This window comes from Alligator mississippiensis, chromosome 5 (genome assembly GCF_030867095.1).
Source record: "Alligator mississippiensis isolate rAllMis1 chromosome 5, rAllMis1, whole genome shotgun sequence".
NCBI classification, from domain to species: domain Eukaryota; kingdom Metazoa; phylum Chordata; order Crocodylia; family Alligatoridae; genus Alligator; species Alligator mississippiensis.
The window spans coordinates 97,660,813-97,679,887 of record NC_081828.1 but is presented as its reverse complement, the minus strand read 5'-3'; positions in this window follow the sequence as shown (position 1 = coordinate 97,679,887).

The following is a 19,075-nucleotide window of genomic DNA, read 5'->3' as shown; positions in this document are numbered from 1 at the left end:
AGTTTGGCTAGCCGGGGCATCAGTGAGGAGACGGTGTGTATCTCAACCGATCACTCCGGGTATCTCTATCCAAGTCACGGCACCAAATTGTAGAAGAAATCAAACTTTGTGTTGTGGTTGTATTAGAATTGGCAGAGCCATCTAGGTTTATTTAAAGCTATACAAGTGATCACAGGGAGAGTTCTCAAAGGAACTCTGACCTCTACAAATTTACAAGCGTATTTATACTTTAGAAAGCGAGAAAAGATGCAGGGTTCAGACAAAGCAACCTTGAGAGAAACAGAAAGATGTTGATCATTCGTTTGTCACATGTAAGCAGTTTACTTATTTAGAAAAAAACCACTATGTTTTGGGAACAGTTATCAGCTTCTGGTTCAGCGGAAAGGAGGTTAACATTTGCACACAGACAAAACAAGGCACGAAGGTTTTTCCTTATATTAGAACATTTAAAACACAGCATCAGCATCTTTTTCTCTTCTCTTTCTCTCTCTTCTTAGTCAAGTAAGAGGCCTGGTTAAACTTATTTCCACACTAGCCATCAGGGGAAGAACATATCCCTGCTGAGCTCATTTCCCTGCCAGGATGAACTTGGAGATATGGGATTGGGGCTATGGGGAAGAAGGAGACCCCAGGTCATGGGCATGACCACTAAAAGTGCACCCTGCCAGGGTAGAAAGGCCTGGTGGGACTGCTGGCAGTGTGACAGCCCTGTAAATGCCAGGACCAATGATCCACTTGTGAAAGGCAGGTAGGAGGCATGATAATCTCCAGCTAACTCATGCACACACAAAGTCCTGGCTGGGGAACACCCAGACCTGTCATGTCTTTTACAGGCCTGACGCTTGCTGGTTGCAGTGCAGTTGTGAGGCTCCCGGTGAGCTCACCTTAGCTGCCGGGGAAGCCAGCTTTAGGGTTGAAAACCCCTTTGTCAGGCTGAGGAAGTACCTGCAAGTGGTCCTTCATGGAAGGAATAGTAAAGAAGCCAGAGGCTGGCCTGGCCCACAATGCAGGCAAGAAAGCCAGTCAGTGAAAATGGAAATGGAGGTGGCGGGGGGGAGGGACAGGCTAGGTGGGGAGTAGCGGGGAATGGGGGATGTAGCAACACAGGTAAAAGTGCAGAGGTGCCTGGGGTGTCAGATGTCTGGCAGGTCGCAGTGTGCCAGAATTCCACTGTGTATATTGAGTCCATGAGTTTCTGTACCTACTACCTAGGCAGCTGGTGAAGTGCAGTTCATAGTCCCAGCTCTGAAAAGTGGTTTGCATTGTAATTTGTTCCCTCTCAGGATCAGGCCTGAGAGACTAGAGGCAGAGTGTTTTTTGGTGAGGAATGAGCCCCCACAGGTAGTTGGGTTTTGTTATTTTTGATAGATTCTGGTGTGCAGTTTGTGGGGGTACTGGAGATAGTTGGCAGGTTTTGTGTTTTGAGCTTTAAGAAGTTGGCTTCAGTTCTGGTGATGAGGTTAGGTGCTTGTTTGAATGTACAAGCCACTTTTCAGAGCTGGGCCTATGGACTGAACTTCATCAGCCTCCTAGGTAGTAGGTACATAAACTCATGAACTCAATATACACAGTGGAGTTCTGGCACACTGTGACCGGCCGGACATCTGACACCCCAGGCACCTCTGCGCTTTTACCTGAACTGCTACAACCCCTTTCTCCCCCAACCCCCAACCCCAACCTATCCTTCCCCCTGTGATGCCTCCATTTCCTTTTTCACTGACTGGCATTCTTGCCTGCATTGCAGGCCAGGGCAGCCTCTGGCTTCTTTACTATTCCTTCTATCCAGGACCAACTGCAGGTACTTCCTCAGCCTGAAAAAGGGGTTTTCAACCTTAAAGCTTCCAAAGATATATATATTTTTAAGTACTTTTTTTTTTGTAATACACATATAAACATAAAAACACAAGATAAGCCATCATACACCATGAATAACATCATATGTCCAACACAACACAACACAACACAACAATGCAACACAGCACAGCACAACACAACATAACATCTTTACTCCTTGATGTCAATTCCCTTATAAAAAGACAGGCTCTGTGACAGTCCCATTTGGGTACCTTTGATGCTTCTGCTGATGCTACTGGTTTTGAGCAAGCTAAGTTATTTTACCTGTTGTCACATAAAGCGGAGACCTGGGCGTGAGGCTTTAGGGAAGGAGGAGGCCTCAGTGGGGCACACTGCCATGTTGTGCAGAGGCCCCAGCGCCAGGAAGGGCTCACCTTAAGACACAAACAATGTCACCCACCCACATGATGAGTTTTGCCTGTCAGGATCTTGGGGTGTAGGGCCCCAGACGACAGACTCCCCCAGCGAGACACACACAGCTGGCAGGCTTTGTGGTCTGGCAGGGCCTAGCACTCAGGCCTGCACTAGGACACACACACACAGCTGGCAGTTTTCGTGGCCTGGCAGGGCTCAGCACTCAGGCCTACACTAGGACACACACACACAGCTGGCAGGCTTTGTGGCCTGAAAAGGGGCCAGCACCCCTGCATTTTTTAGCCTGCTGCGCCTTAACACACAGGGTCATTTGTGTCACAAGTTTTGCCTGTCAGAAGCTTGGGATGCAGTTCCCCCCAAGCCCCTGCACTGACCTTCTTGAAACTTGGGAGGCTTTGTGGCCTCAGCAAGAGCTACCACCCCTGCAGTTTTGACCCCCCTGTGTTGTGACAGGAGTTTTGCTTTCAGGATTTTGGGGTGCAGTTCCCCCCAAACTCCTACATTTATCTTCTTGAAACTTGGCAGGATTTGTGGCCTCAGCAGGGGCCACCATCCCTGCAGTTTTCATCCCCCTGTGATATAACACACAGCCATAACATGAGTTTCGTTTTCAAGAATTTGGGGTATAGTTTCCCCCAAGCCCCTGAACCGATCTTCTTGAAACTTGGTATCCTTTATGCTCTGAGCATAGGCTACGATTTCTGCAAGTTTCATCCAAATCATACAACAAATAACAAAGTTATAGATCTTCCATTCCCCATTATACCCTATGACCGGATCTCCAAGGCGGCTCTGAAGCTTTGGAGCCGCTATGGCGGGATCGAGGAGGAAACCCAGTGTGGAGCTCCAGATCAGATCATTGCCACCCAAAGTGGCTGGATCAGAAGCTGGATCAGATTACTGCTGACTCGCACAGGCCTACTTCCTGAAGTCCCTTCTAATCCTATTTTTCTAGGATTCTATAATCCTATATTCCAAGAATATGGAAATTATTAACACAGGCAGCTGTCACAAACCCACCCTAAAAGCAGGAATATTTACATATATATACCTTTACACTTGTGCAGAGGATATGGAGATTGAATATATTACTACTGGCACTGTTGTTGCAGTAAAAGTCCATTGCTATGAGGATAACAGACTGTGATATGCTAATGTCAACTTTTAATACTCTATTTGGTTTAGACTTAATGTAAATTTCACTTTCTTAGGGATGGTATTAAGTTTAGAGTTTAGTTGCCTTAAAGAGAGAGTAAAAAGCACTATGAAATTCAATTTCTCTTTTTAACTTACACCAATAGTTATTGATGATTTCTTCATTTAATGGAAGACTGTCATCCTTGTATCAAGGGACTATTGCTCCAACATAAACACCAATAGTAATGTATTCGATATGCATATCCTCTGAACAAGTGTAAAGGGATATGTAAAATTGCCAGGTACTAGAATGCTTGACATGTGACTTTATTTGCACCTGTTCCAAACAAGGACTGCAGAATAGGGTAAGGACAAAATCATATAAGTTGTGCCCATTTAAGGTTGATAAGAAAGATAAGTAAGATGATTAAGTGAGAAATGTATGCACATATGTTGGTCCTAAAATTTTCTAGCCCTGTCTTTCAGGCAACTTAGCTCTCCACTGTGCCACAGCAGCCCAATTGTGGCAGCTGGGGCTCGGGCACTGCTGAGGTGGGCACAGGGCTGTGGACCTACGTCCATGGCCCCATAGCTCTGGCACCTGGTGTACCCCTCCAGCTGGGCTGGGGAAATGGGAGCTGTGGGTGGGGAATGAAGGGCACTGGTAGGGCCAGGGCCCTGTGGGTGGGGAGTGAGTGTCACCATCAGGGTCAGGGGTCTGTGGGTGGGGAGAGAAGGGCACCAGTAGGGTTGAGAGGCTGTGGTTTGGGAGTGAGAAGTAATGGCATGGGTGGGCACCATCATATGTGGGCTGCTTAGTGCCACAAAGCAGGTGGCGGTGGGGGGGGAAGGACACAGCCAAAGCTGGACCCATGTCTTGATGAGTGAAGGGGGCAGGGGGAGCTCTGATTTTCCATGATAAAAAACCCAAAAGCAAACAATAACATTTATAGGTAGTTAGAATTCATTTTATTATAGTAATTGAGGTACTGGTAGGCTTCCAAATTGGTCTAAAAGTGTAGATATATCAATAAAACATTGTGTTTAACCGATACCTATATATATATAGTGGCATTTCATTTTAGTCACAGAAAAACCCAGATTTTGAGGTTTTTAATCAGAGAATTTGCTATTTTTTTTATCAGTGAAAACCAGTATCTCTGGTCATCACCTCAGTGGGATACTGTTCAATCTCGCTGTCAGACAGCAACTTGGAAAGTTGTGGGAAGAAGTCATAGTTCAGCTTCAAAATATTATTCTATCAGAAAGTAATTTTCTTTACAAATGCCATGATTTGATCACTCAGTTGAAGAATGTTAGTGTTCTTTCCTTGCATACTTGTCTTCAGTTCACTGAGCTTCCCAAATATGTGTGACATAAGCAAAGAGTTGTTCTTTTGATCACAAAAAAATCAACTAGTTCAATTTTTTTGCAGTCCATTGCAAATGTAAGCAGCTTATCCCTCAGTTCAAAAAATCTTTGTAGCACTCTTCCTCTTGACAGCCAATGAACCTTAGTCTGATCAGACCCCAGGTCTTCAAACAGTTTTGCAAACAGATATGTGCAGAGTGGATGAAGCTTATTGTCATTTACAATTGCCATAACCCGCTGCAGTACTTCACCTAGCTTTGTGCTCAGTTCTTTAGCTGCCAGTTATTCCTTATGAATCATGCAGTGAGTCCGAACAGCAGAGAAAGCAACGCTCTTCGCCAAGGCATGCAGGCCTGCTTTTTGGCCTGCCATAGATGGTGCACCATCTGTACAAAAACTAACCATGTGATCCCATGGAATGTTTTTTGTCTTCTATGTAGCCATGCAACACATTGAATATTCCCTGTGCTGTTTTGTGTTCAGGAAGCGGGAGACAGATCAGAATGTCTTCAAGAATACTATCTTCCCACATGTAGCACACAAAAGTCAAGATGTGTGCATCACACCACTCTATGATCACAACAGTCGGAAGAGCAGCAGCAGGGGTGCATTTCAGGTGTTCTGCCAGTGTTGTTTCCTAATCACCTGCTATCGTGTGTGAGGCTGCTTTGCCTGTGCGATCCAGTAGCTCACGTCAAAGATGCTCTTTGAGGTTGTTTGGAGACAGTCAAGGCCCTCTTGAGCTGCACTTGTTCCTGTGAAAGCTCCTCATATTGGTGTTGAAAACATTACCGTGACTTCCTGACATATCCCTTGTGAACAGTTTCATGGTGTCATTTAAGCTTATTTGGTTTCATGCTTTCACTAGACAGCATATTGAGACATAGAAAGCATTTAGGCTTTTCTTTGGTCTTCTCAAAAAAATCACTTGTGAAACCATACTCAGTGAAAGCCTCATCATATTTGCAAACACTTTTCTTACTTTCTTGTTCCTCATTTGCAACTGAGTCAGTAGGCTCACTGCTGGAGGAGGATGCTCTGCATAAAATTTGTCCATGGTGTTATCAGTAACAGTTCACCATTAATTATCACTGTAATGCTCATTTTCACAAGTTGTGTAGGCATGAGGTTCTATTGAAAGACATTTCTTACTTGACAGAAGATGTAACTGGAAAAAACCTCAAACCCCAGAAATCAATGCTCAGAATGTGTGGGCAGGTTGTATGGGTAACTAAGATCACACAGCACTATGACTGGTGGAGATCTGTTGGGCTCGCTTCCAACTGAAAACACCATTTGTCCGCACGTACTGTCATGTCTTGTCCTTGCTTTGTATTACCATACTTGAAGTCAGAATGCATAATGTGATTTTATTTATTGTGACCCCATTCACTGATGCTGTGACCCCATTTGGAGGATCTGACCCACAGTTAGGGCTCTGCTGGTATAGATTATGTTATGTTGTCTACATATATCTCTATAACTTTGGACATGGTTCAATCAAAGGACTGAGGCATGCATACTTAAATACAAGTGCCCTCCCAGACAAAGTGCAGAAGGAGACATTATTGGGTCAGACACCCCACGGCATTGTCTGTCTATGATGGGGAAAATCAGTGCCACAATGGAGAAACATCTGAGAGAAATGGCCATTTGGATAAATGGACTCTAGGTGTCTCAGGGAGCAAGAAATGTCTAGAGGTTTCTAGTGAATTATGAGTAATTAGAATAATACTGGTGTGGGAGCGGAGGGGAGGGAAGCGGGGCTTGGGGGGGGTGTGGCTGACCTTGGAGGTTTCTTGGAGGTTTTTTGTAGTTCATTGCAAATGTGAGCAGCTGATCCCTCTATGATAAAAACTGAGGTCTTTTGAGCTATAATAAAATTGTGGTCTTTTGTGTCCCAGGCTTTGAAGTTAAATGGACCCAGTGATCAGGTCTGGCAGAATCAGTGGGAAGACTGAATTCTGAAGATATTGCTAGGACTCTCCGGAGGGCTAGTGTGCAGTCGGATAAGGAGGTAAGGCCTTTTACTTGTTTTTCTGTCTCCAAACCTATCGTCAGTTTCGCTTATATAATTATTTCCTTCTATCTAATAAAGCCTTTTGCTGTTTTGTCTTTTTACTGATTGTCCACGGGAAGAGTGATTTTTGGAGGAGTGATAATCTAGGTTAGCCCTTTTACATGTAACCCGGGTACACCCAACGGTGCGTCCCATCCATAAATGGAAGGGATGAGGGGTCAGGTGGTAGCGCAGCGAGAGGGATCTGGTTGTCTCTGTGCAAGTTCCCTCTATTCTCTATATAGCCAGGCTAGGACAATATGACTTAATTATTTACAGATTTATTAACATACATACATATATACACATAATTATAGGTAAAACCTTCACTGATAATAAATATGTACAATACAACTTTACATACAATGCTATCTTGATTAATCAAAGGTAACTGTACCACCACCAGTAGCCTTGAACCGAACTCAGGGCAATAGTGAGTCCTGAAACAAATAAGCAAAACCAAATGCCAATAGTGCACACCCACCACAGTTGAGCAGATGGTTCCTACAACAGATAAGCGCAGGAAAATACAACAATATCACAAAATAAACAGGTTACTATTTATAAATTATAAAACCCATTAACTAGAAATCATTAAATAACAGATGTATACTGTATAACTCATGTATAACTCATGCTCATAAAATAGTGAGATCATAACAACATAAATATAACAAAATATAAGATGCAGACTGACGGAATGTAAAGTGCTCTTACATCCCTTCAGAGTTCCAGTGAGGAATGAAATACGTGGACTTCCCCATTCTTAATGGGAGACCTTGTTGCTACTTGTCAGGGAGATGTACAAGATCCCAGCTCCTCCTGCCTCTTGTGTGTTGGGTCGGGAACCTTGCCTGGCAGAGACCCACATTGGCTCCCCTGCTGTGGGTTCCCTCCTCTGTGGGAATCCCCTTTTCCCTGCAACTCGACTTCTGTCATCACAGGGCTCTGGCTGCAGCCAGGGTGGCCCTCCACTGCCTGGGCTCTCTCTCACCATGCAGCAGCTCATTCATGGCCCTGTGCACTGACCTGTGCACCACAGGGCTCATCCTTCTTCCCAGATAGGCTGGAGGCCTGGGCCACCTTGTGTGGTGCTGGGGCTCAACCAGCTTTTGGGCACTCTGGCTCGACTCTGCCTGTGTCAGCTACCTGTCTGCCTACCAGGGGGATGAGGCTCAAACTGCCCAAAGTCATTCCCAGAGACCTGACCCACCCCAGGATCCTCCATGCAGTGATCTCTGCACCGCACCCTCGGTCGCTTGCCAAGGGTTATGAACCTGGACTGCCTCGAGCAAGCGCTAGGATCTGAGCCCTGTGCAGCTGCTCTGCGCACTGATGGGGTAGTGGTGTTGGTCCCAATGAGGGAGTCTTTAGGGCTTTTCTGGGCATTGTTCTAGGCAGCACTTCTGCCTGCTTTTCTAGGCAGCTCTTCCCCGGCTCTTCTCTGCCCCTTCTTCTGTGTCCCCCAATGTGTGTGCTGTATGCTGGGCATGCAGCTCCTTTTATTCTCTTTGGAGGCTTCATCCCCCAAAGTTCTGCCAAACCTGCAGAGCGCAGTCTAGAATCAGGTCTGAGGATTTTCTTTTTTTCCTGTCTCTTGCCCTGAGCAGGGGCAGGGCAAAGCCCCTCCCAACAGTTACCTGATTGGTGGATGGGCTCCACCAATCACAAAGAGGATTCTCCGAGCCCGGCCGAGCTGGGCTGTATTGATAAGCCTGCCACATACAGAAAAGAGGACCTAACTTTTATTTCACATCCCAAAAGGGAGGCCAGAGATTACGTTGCTGTATTGGTGGGTTCCAGTTTAAGGGCACTGTTGCTGAAGCTTGCTGGGGTAAAGAGTTTTCCCAGGGTAACTTTGGCTTAGTCCATGGGGCATGTGGTAATACAATGGGGAGAAACTCACAGCTCTGTGGGCTCCCTGTGGGCAGGTTTGTGACACATGGGATAGATATTATCTATAAATCTATAAATCTATAAATTATATAGATATAATTTAGTCAGGAAATATGTGAGTTTTGATTCAAACATCTCTTCTCTATAGTCTCCTTTTAAGGACAAGTTTTAAGGGAAAATCAAAATACTAAAGTAATTCGTTCAAGGCCAGATAGCTGTATCAGACTGCTGTTTAGAAATGAAATAGGGATAGAGATGGTACATAGATGCATAGATACATAGATGCTAGGGTTAGAAGGGACCTCAACAGATCATCGAGTCCAACCCCCTGCCTAGGCAGGAAAGAGTACTGGGATCAGATGACCCCAGCCTATCCAGCCTTCTCTTAAAGACCCCCAAGGTAGGGGATAACACCACCTCCCTTGGAAGACCATTCCAAATTTTGGCCACCCTTACCGTGAAGAAGTTTTTCCTGATATCTAGCCTAAATCTACCCTCTGTCAGTTTGTGACCATTGTTCCTTGTTACCCCAAGAAGTGCCGTGGTGAACAGAGCATCTCCGATCCCTTCCTGTGTCCCCCTAATTAATTTGTAGGCAGCCACAAGATCACCTATCAGCCTTCTCTTATGGAGGCTGAAGAGGTCCAGGTCCCTCAGTCTCTCCTCATAGGGCTTGTCCTGTAAGTCCCTAAGCTTATGAGTGGCCCTTCTCTAGACCCTCTTGAATCTATCAACATCCTTCTTGAAGTACAGAGTCCAAAACTGGACACAGTATTCAAACTGCCATCTGACCAATGCTGCATAGAGGGGAAGTATCACCTCCTTGGTTCTATTTGTCATGCATCTGCTGATGCATGATAAAGTGTGGTTAGCTGTGCTGATGATTTCACCACACTGATGACTCATATCAATCTTGGAGTCCACTGTAACTCTGAGATCCCTTTCTTGTTCTGTGCTGCTGAGAGGGTCACTTCCTAGCCAGGAGGTGTGCTGGATATTTTTGCACCCTAGGTGCATCACTTTGCACTTCTCCTTGTTGTACTGCACTCTATTGTGTAGTGCCCACTTTTCTAAGCTGTTCAGGTCTGCCTGCATCCATTCCCTACCCTCCAGAGTGTGCACTTCACCCCACAATTTAGTTTTGTCCACAAACTTGGACAGAGTACACTACACACCCACAGCCAAGTCATTGATGAAGATATTGAAGAGTACAGGTCCAAGGACCAAACCCTGTGGGACCGTGCTACCCACATCCTTCCAGGTCAATACAAAGGATCCATCAAACTAGTTTAATGATTTTTTTTTTTAAACGGTGGAATCACTGCTATTCAAATCTCAAACTTTTGATCTAATTCTCCCTGGACTTCTCTTGTCTGGAAGTGCAAAATATAACTGTTCTTGCTTTCACTATTCTGTAGCCACAGTTCTTTAAAATGGTAATGGTGATCTGCTATATTTAATCTGTCAGTTTCTGCCAACTCATTTGCTGTTGAGACCAAAACAGCTGTATGTTTCTATCTTCAAGGGTTTTGTATTTAAATGTGTGTGTTAGAAACTGGCTCTACATAACACTAAACTCAGCTGACAGGAGCTCAGGAGGAAAATGCTCTTCAGCTGTTGGTAAGGGAGGCTGCTGAGTCACTCTGTTGCACTCTAAATACTATATACTTCAGTCACTTCACAGTATAGTTATGTCAGTTAGGGTTACATATGGGATTCAAGAGCATGCATGTTACATAGAGTTGGAGTTCCTTCTGCTTTTTACTATTTAGTGGTCTTTACAGACACCAGGCTATATAATGGATTAAGGAGAATTTCTGGGATTTGAAATATCTCTGGCTGAAAATGCAACAGGGAGAACAAGCTCTTTTGAAGGTACAGCATTAGACTGTCTTAAGGTAACTTTTAGAGATGCAAGTTGTCAGGTGGACTATTTGCTACTTCTGAAAAGTGACTTTAACCTCTAGAAACTGTCGGAAGTGATCTGTCAGGAGACATGAGTTATAACCAAAAACAATGGCTATATTCCAAGGTGTAATTGCTACCACAGAGGGAAATAAAATTGGTTTGATTCAATTGGATCCTAACCATTTCTGAAAACAGCAGGTCAAAGCGGCTATGGCATTATCTTTGTTTCTTAGTATACCTTATCTGTCTATAGGAAACTTTTCAAAGCTGCAGAATAATTGGTGCCATCTCAAGTTCTGTAAAGGGCAGACTATAATGAGATTGTATCGAAGTGGTGGTGAACAGAGAATTGTTCTGGTGTTTTTTGTTGGGGTTTTTTTGGACACTGAGGAAGGATCTCAAAGCACTTCCTGTCTTCATGTTGCTATTACCTGACATTCATGATGTTGCTGTCTGGATAGGAATGTTCCATTTTCATTTTAATTGCTAATTGCTTGGTGAAAGGTTAAGATATAAACTATTATGAGTTGGGTTTAAATCTCATGAAAATCCAGGGTGAATTTACTGCCACTCTACATGTAAAATAGTTACAAGGCAGTATTTAGACTCTTTAATGAAACAACAGGACTTTTCCTGTCAAAAATAAGCACTTGTCACTCATGAAAAAACTTGCATTAAAAGTATGTGTGAATGAAGGGGTTTCCATTGGCTCTTTAAAAAAAAAAAAAATGTTTCCCTCTATAGAAGAGTTAGAAAGAACAGGCAAAATAAGAAAGCACAAAGGAACTCTAGGCACAAAAGCAACTTGTACTGAAAAAACACCTGGGAGAAGACATTTTGCAAGAGGTTATTTCTGGCTTAAGTGCTGGATGAGAGGGTTTTGAGGTGTGAACAAACCCTTTTTTCTCCCCTTCGCTTGATTTATGCTGTGCTTAAAGAAGTGCATTTATGTGATTTTAGGGAGTCAGGTATCTGAATGTTCCTTGTTTAATTGTTTTCATTGGAATGACCTATGGGCCTCTGCATTTTAGTTAACCAGTCAGGTCAAAAGGTATTTAGTAGAGTCAGAAGCTTATCTGTCAACCTGTTAAAGAAGCATCTTTATGCATTAGATATGTAGGTCACAATGTTGTAGTTTAAAAATAAGCTTGCTTGCTCTGTCAATGCCAGCACTGCCTGTCAGTTCTGGGGAGAGAAAAAATCAAATGATTAAGAGTTGACATTACAGAATTTCCTCAGCTCATTCATGTGTATGTACACTTGAAGGTTTTCATGGGAAGAGGGATATATTTTTTTTCATGTTGGGGCAGTACTTGACCAATCAGGGATCCAAGTTTCCATAATAAAGTGTTTACAACCTGTTGCTACAAGGACAAATACAAGATAAAAAACAGATCCCTTTTATTTCACACATTTTCTGAAGGTAAAAATTCTTCATTGTGCCCTTTTAGAGTCAGATTTTGAGATTTTTGGGAGGTCTAAAGTTAAACTTGGAATTATTTACTTGAGGATTCTGGACTATGTACTTCTACTTCCTTCTGAAAGTTTTTATAAGAATCAGGAAAAGCTGGCATCGCCCTACTATTTCCACCCTGAGGGCAGTTCAGTAATGTTTAGCAAGATGCTGATGGAAAGGAACTTCTGTGGCAAAGGTGACTAAACCAAGATTGTTTAAACCTTTGAAACAAAAGATAGATATCAGGACCAAAGCTGCTTTATCAGGCCCATCAAGAGAAGACAGGCTTTTGTCTGCAGGGCCTGAAAGATTTTTGACCAACTCTAAATTCTGTCACCATGTTAGCTAGGAAGTTAGACTCCTACCATCAGGGAATTCCACAGGAAGATTAAAGCTGGTCTGGACTATTTTTAGCTACTGACTCTGCCCATTTGTATATGGATCACTAAACCTAATTTTTGCTGTAGAAACTCTGCTGTTGATGCTGATGCAGTGGGGAAATATTAAGCTTTACTTCTGTATCCTATGCTACTGGTAAAGCTGGTAGCTTTGTTTGAAAAAAACCCAGCTCATCTTAATTGATATGGAAAAATTTTAAAGACAACACACAAACCCCTCTAATATTATTTTTACAAACACTTTTCTAAATGTGTCTGCCCTTCACTTTAGCAAGGAGAAGATACATTCTCAAGCTCAGGGTGTTTATCTGTAGCCATTTTTAAACTCGTTATGCTTTGCATTTGCTGTCAAAATAATTGACTTTCCTGTGCAGAAGCCAGAAGAAATAGTCACCGTTTCTTTTGAAAAATGTATTCATTGCCACTTTCTTTTTACAGAATTGCTCAGAAAAGCACCTACATTCTTGCCACAGTAAAATTACAGCTTTACTACTGACCAGGTAGTATTGTCCTTCCCCACCATTGCCCCCCCATAAGAAAAACCTTGAGAAAAAATATTTATAATCACTTGTAGTCCCACATCCCTAAATTTTACCTAGAAAGGATGAAAAAAAAAAGTTAAGTAATTCCCCTTTTTGCCTGCTTTTGCATAGTACAAAAGACACAAATAAGTTTCTGATGAACCTCCTGATGGGTTTCTTTAGCTATTCTCCATGTATAGGAAGCTCTTTTTAGGGGTCAGGCCTGAGCAAAAACACCTTAGGAATTGCACAGTGTGTGAACAGAAAAGATTTGCTAATAACTATTATTAGAGGAGTAGATGAACTTTTAAAGTAATATGGAATGAAAAAAAAAATCAAGGTGGCTGTTTGTGGTTTGGTTATGCAGTGTATTTTTATTTTTTTGTTTTTCATGCTAGCTCTGTTGTTGTAGTTTTCATTGGCAATAATAATATGCCTGATGGATGTGGAAAATAGATCTTTTTTCTTCCCTTACTTTATATACTTCATGTTCTTTACAGTAGATCCAATTAATTCACGATCCCTTAACTGGCTTATTTTGTTCTGTTTTGTTTTGTTTTTTAATCTATACACTCTGATGTAAATCCATTCTACTTGGGTTAGCAAAATGGAGATTAAGAGGGGATATGGACACTCTTTCCAAGTGCATTCATAGGGTCAGGCACAAACCTTGTTTTGGGAAGGCAGACTGTAGAAATAAGATTTTTCCAGTGCCATGGCTGAATTTTCATTGCATGGGCTGAGTCTAATTGTCAGCATCACTTGTCTTTCCTTTCTTGCTCACCCAAAAGCTAGAATTTTAATTCTGGCACAGTCACTGCTGGATGCTCAGCAGCTGTGACAGGGTTTACCCTCTAACCATTGGCCAAGCAGCATCAGCAACCTCCATGTGGTTGGGAGAGAGAAAGCCCCCAACAGTCATTCCAGCATCTCCATGCCTCCATTCTGTCATGGAAAAGTGTTTCCTTGCTTAAAATATGCACCCCAGTTTTGGATAGCTAATATTTTGGGGGAGGGTGTGTGTGTGTTTGTTTTGTGAATAAATATGGTATGAAGGAAGGAGAATGCTGAAAACCAACCCCCAGAATAAGATCAAGCGGGTACAGACTTGCTCCATTCTCAATTCAGAATGGAGTTCAGAAGATCTGTCTGTCAGAGGAGTTCATATTTGAATGGTCTTCTGAGCCAAATATTGGTGCCAACCAAGGGCCTGAATTGTTTTAAAGACTAACTTGAATAAGTGCATCGAAGGGATAGTATGATATGACTGGGAAGCTACAATTCACCATCAGTATATGGGATATGTGTTTGCAGTCCCCACATTGGGGGACAAGGTAGCTTTTGTAGAGTGGAAGATGTGAGATAATCCTGTGCCTCAGGGTCACCATCTGGGGTTAGGAATGAATTTATACACACAGCTGCTCAGGAATGGTACTGAGTTCAGAAGAGGGGAGAGCAGGGGGAAAAGGGAAATGGGAGAGGAGGTTTGACTTGAACACACTGATCCTTCTGCCAGAGCTTGGAAAAGACTGATTAAAGAACCTTAGTATTGCATTCAGGGTTGAACTAATCACCAAAAAAGGTGTCAGAAAGGACATTATCCTTTAGGTCAGATTGTTATGGACCACTGCATGTTTTGCCTTCTGCATGGGATGTAGTAATTATCCTGGGAACTATTGAGCATATACTAGTTGCTGGGGCTGTGAGAAACAGCACCATTTCGCTTTGACTTGTTTCAACGTTTCGATGGAACAGTGTTTTATTTGAGTTTAGTTTAGTTTCAAAAGCACTGTTCTGTTTAGTTTCATCAAAAGAGTTTTGAAGTTTTGACATTTCACCCAGGCTATAATATGGAAGCACAAAACTGGAGGAGGAGCAGCCTCCTCTAATTGCAGGCAGATCAGAGCCAGCACCCTGGGGCCGGCACCCTGGGGAGGAGTCTGGCAGAGCTTCACAGCCCTCCTGGCTCCACAGCTCCACAGCACTCCCTAAAAGCTGAACCAGTGGAGGAAAGTGGAGCCCACTGGGCTCAATGCCATGGGGCCACATGCAGCTGGGAACCAGACCAGGTGGAGGTGAAGCACAGCAGCCAGGCTGAGCCCTGCCCACCTCCACCAGGCTGCAAGCCACTGGGAACCCAGCCCGGTGGAGGCAGGCACAGCTCAGCCCCCGGGCTGCACCCCGCCCACCTCCACTGGGCTTCAAGCTGCTGGGAACCCAGCGGTGGAGGGTTCCTAGCCTGGGTTCCCAGGCTGGGTTCTCAATGGCTCGCAGCCCGGTGGAGGTGGGCACAGCTGCACCCTGCCCTGTTCCCTGCCTGTGGGTTCCCAGTGCTTTGCAACCTGGTGGAGGTGGGTGGGGCACAGCACGGGGGCTGTGCTGTACCCACCTTCATTGGGCTTGGGTCCTACCAGCTTGAAGCCTGGCGAAGGCGGGTGGCTATGCACACCTCCATCGGGCTGGGTTCCCAGCAGCTTGCAACCCAGTGGAGGTGGGCAGGGCACAGCCTGGGGGCTGTGCTTTGCCTCCACCTGGCTCAGTTCCAAGCTGCTTGCGGAACCCAGCCTGCTGGAGGGCTCCCAGACTGGGTTCCCAGGCTGGTTCCCAGCGACTTGCACCCACCTCCACTGGGCTGGGTTTCTACTGGCTTGAAGCCCAGTGGAGGCAGGCAGGGCACAGCCCAGGAGCTGCGCTGTGCCTGCTTCCACTGGGCTGGGTTCCCAGCAGCTTGCAGCCCAGTGGAGGTGGGTGTAGCATAGCCTCCAGGCTGCTCCCCATGCAGCTCCACTGGGCTGGGTGCCCAGTGTCTTGCAGTCCAGTGGAGGGTGGAGGGCCACAGCTCTAGGGCTGCACTCTGCCTCCCTCCACCGGGCTTAGCACCCAGTGGCTCCAAGCCCCGTGGAACTCAGCCTGATGGTAGGAGGCAGAATGCAGCCCTGGCTCTGCCTGCCTCCCACCACCCGACTGAGTTCCATGAGGCTGGTGGAGCCAATCAGAGTACAGCCTGGTGTCAGGAGGCAGAGAAAGCTGGCCCTGCATTCCAATCAGCTCCACCAACCCCAGGGAGTGCAGCCCGGCGGCGGGAGGTCGGGGATAGCCATGGTTGCACTCCCAACTGGGCTGAGCCACATGGGGCTGTGCAGAGACAGTGGGAATGCAGCCCTGGTTCTCCCCTGCCTCCCACCACCTGGCTGAGCTGCTGCTTCAAAAATCAAAATGTTTCAAAACTTTCAAAATGTTTTGATTGGCCTTGTTTCATTTGAAGGCTGTTTTGAAGCCCTCTGTTTCATTTCAATTTCACTGTTTTGAGCTTGAAATGAGTTGAAACAACATTGAAACAAAACAGTCTGTGAAATTTTGCACAGCCTTACTAGCTGACTACTTCTCTGTTGAAGTAACAGAACAGTGGCGGTTTTCTTGTCTCCCCTGCTTTTGTCTATGGTGTATTGTGCTGTAGAGTTTTGATATTACAGGTATGACTGAGGGTTTGCCGTCATGATTTAGGGAATTTCCTGGGTAAATGACTGATTGCAAATGCAAGGATCTGGAAAGAAGCCCTTGGTAATTTTGTGTACCAGGGAGGCTGTTTTCCTAGTTCCTATGTACACCAGAAGATAGGTACTCTTAATTCTTTCAGTTTGACAGTCTTCCTACCAATTAGAGTGGTACAAAATTTTGACTGCTGTTTTGTTTTGATGGTGTTTTGAGCATGTCAACACTCAAAACTCCGAATCCAAAATTAAACGACAGACATGTTGAAACATTCTAAACGAAACAAAGCAAGTTGACATGTTTCAAAGATGTTTCACTATTTTGAAGGTGTTTCAAAGCTGGGCTTGCAGGGAAAGAGAAAGTACGGAGAGGGAGGGGAAAGTGGCGGGGAACAGCGTGACATCTGTAGCTGGTCAGTGTCTGCCAACTGTCCCTGCGATCCCTTCTAATCCCAGTGCTTTGGGGGAGGGACCTAAAAAGTTTAACAGCATATGAGCCCATGAGTGCTTAAGTTGTCAGCCTTTCTCAGCCTGTTTCTTGCCAGAAAGCAGCATCTGAAAGGCAGTGACTCTGACTGCTTCCTAGTTGCTATTGTCTAGCTAGGGAGTGTGTCTTCTACTTGCAAAGGATTGGATAGGATACAGCTTAGTTATACTAGCCTAACATCAATACTACTATTGTTATCCCTACATTATTTCTTTTTTTTTCCTATATCCATTCCTTTGAAGTTATTCATATTTTTTTTACTTGAAGAAAAATACATCTATTTTGCCTTACAGTATGATCTCTGCGCACTGTTCAGGGACAGGCTGGCGGGAGGGGGGGGTGGAGTGGGATGTCTCAGGTAAAAGTGGAATCCCCTTTTCCCCTACCCCAGCATGTCTCTCACCCCCTGATGCCTCCATTTCCCTTTCAATGACTGGCTTTCTTGCCTGCATTGCATGCCAGCCTCTGTCTTCTTTACTATTCCTTCCATCCAGGAAAAGCACACACACCAACTGCAGGTGCTTCCTCAGCCTGACAAAGGGTTTTCAACCCAAAAGCTTGCTAAGATATATTTCTCCAACTATTCAGCTGGTCTACTAAAAGATATCAGATTCACCCAAAAAACCTTGTCTGCCACGTCCTTAGATCAACATGGCTACAACCTACATCCCTAGCACCTGTCCCCGGTCAGCTGACCAGAAGGAGGCAGGGCCCTGGGCACATCTAAGCCCCATGGCTGGGACTGGCAGGGAGAGTTCTCTGGCACCTGCTGGAGAAGAAGCTCCTGCAGAAAAGGAAAGAAAGGCTCAGTGACAGTTTGGCTGCCTGAGATGCTAGTGCTACTGTGATGCTTACCTGTTGTTATTTAAAGTGGTGGGCCAGACTGAGGCTGTAGGGGAGGAGGATTCCTCATTGGTGCACACTAGTGTGTCATTTAGAGGCCCCAGCACCAGTGAGGGCAGAGTGACAGGGGCATAGAGAGCCCAGAGACAACAGAAGGTAGAGTGAGACTGAGAACTCATTACAGGGGTGATATCAATATACTATCTGCAAGGCATGGGGTGTGTTTGGAGTCATGCATCTAGCCCATAAGACTTAGGGTGTCCCCTTGAGGCACCTACTTGGAGTGGGTCCCAGCAAGGGAGGGTGCAGGAAGGTTCAGATGAAGATGTTTCAAAACATAGTGTCTTTTGTAACTTTTGTCTGTCTGCCTGCCAGCCTCCGAGATGTTTTCAGAATGGGAGGGGGAAAAGGGAGGGGACAGAATTCAGGTGTATTTTTTCAGCCCCCACTGAGGATGGAACAGGTGTATTGGCCCTCCCCCTGAGGTGGGGGGGGTAGCTCCAACTCACTCACCCCACCCTTCAGAGCTGGCTGGGAACCCCTAGAATGAGCTCCCTCTGCTCCCTTTCCCCCTTCCCATTCTAAAACAGGGACAGGCTCAGAGAGTGGAGAGGCCATTGTTTGGGAAACCAGGTGTAGGCTTGCAGCCAGCAGCTAGATTCCCCTTCCCCTGGGACCAACAGTAAACTTCTGTTTGGTTCAAGGGATTGTTGAAACTCAGAATGCTTCCTGTGAAGTGGAGAGTTGCATTTCCATCTACGTCCTGAGAAACTTCACAGTAAAGTTGGGAGAAATCAAAAAGTACATATAAAGCATACTCTTATTACCTGAAAGGTCAGGAACTGTCCATCCATCATAGATTTGGTTCAAAGGATACAAAAGGAGATTGTATTCTCATTTACTGTCTTGGAAGATACTTGAACAGTTAGCATTAAATAGTTGAGGGTTAGTTCTCTAAGTATCCCCATAGCTACTAGAAAGGGGCTGGATTTTTCTGTTGTCCAGAAACTTAAGTAATCATTGGTATTTTGCCAAATATTTCCCAATGGGAAAGGCCAACATTACAATCATGTATGTTTTTCAGTAGTTGCTATAAAAGGGTTAGTGCTTGCCAACAGTTCTTACTTGAGAGGATCAGATTTATCCTCTTAGAATAATGGGGTTGTATGGAAACAGCTACTGAAAGAATTTATGGCCTCTCCAAGGTTAAATCATCATACTTCATTGTATAAATATAGTATAAATCTTTGAATTTTTTTTTAAATAAAAAATTACTCCC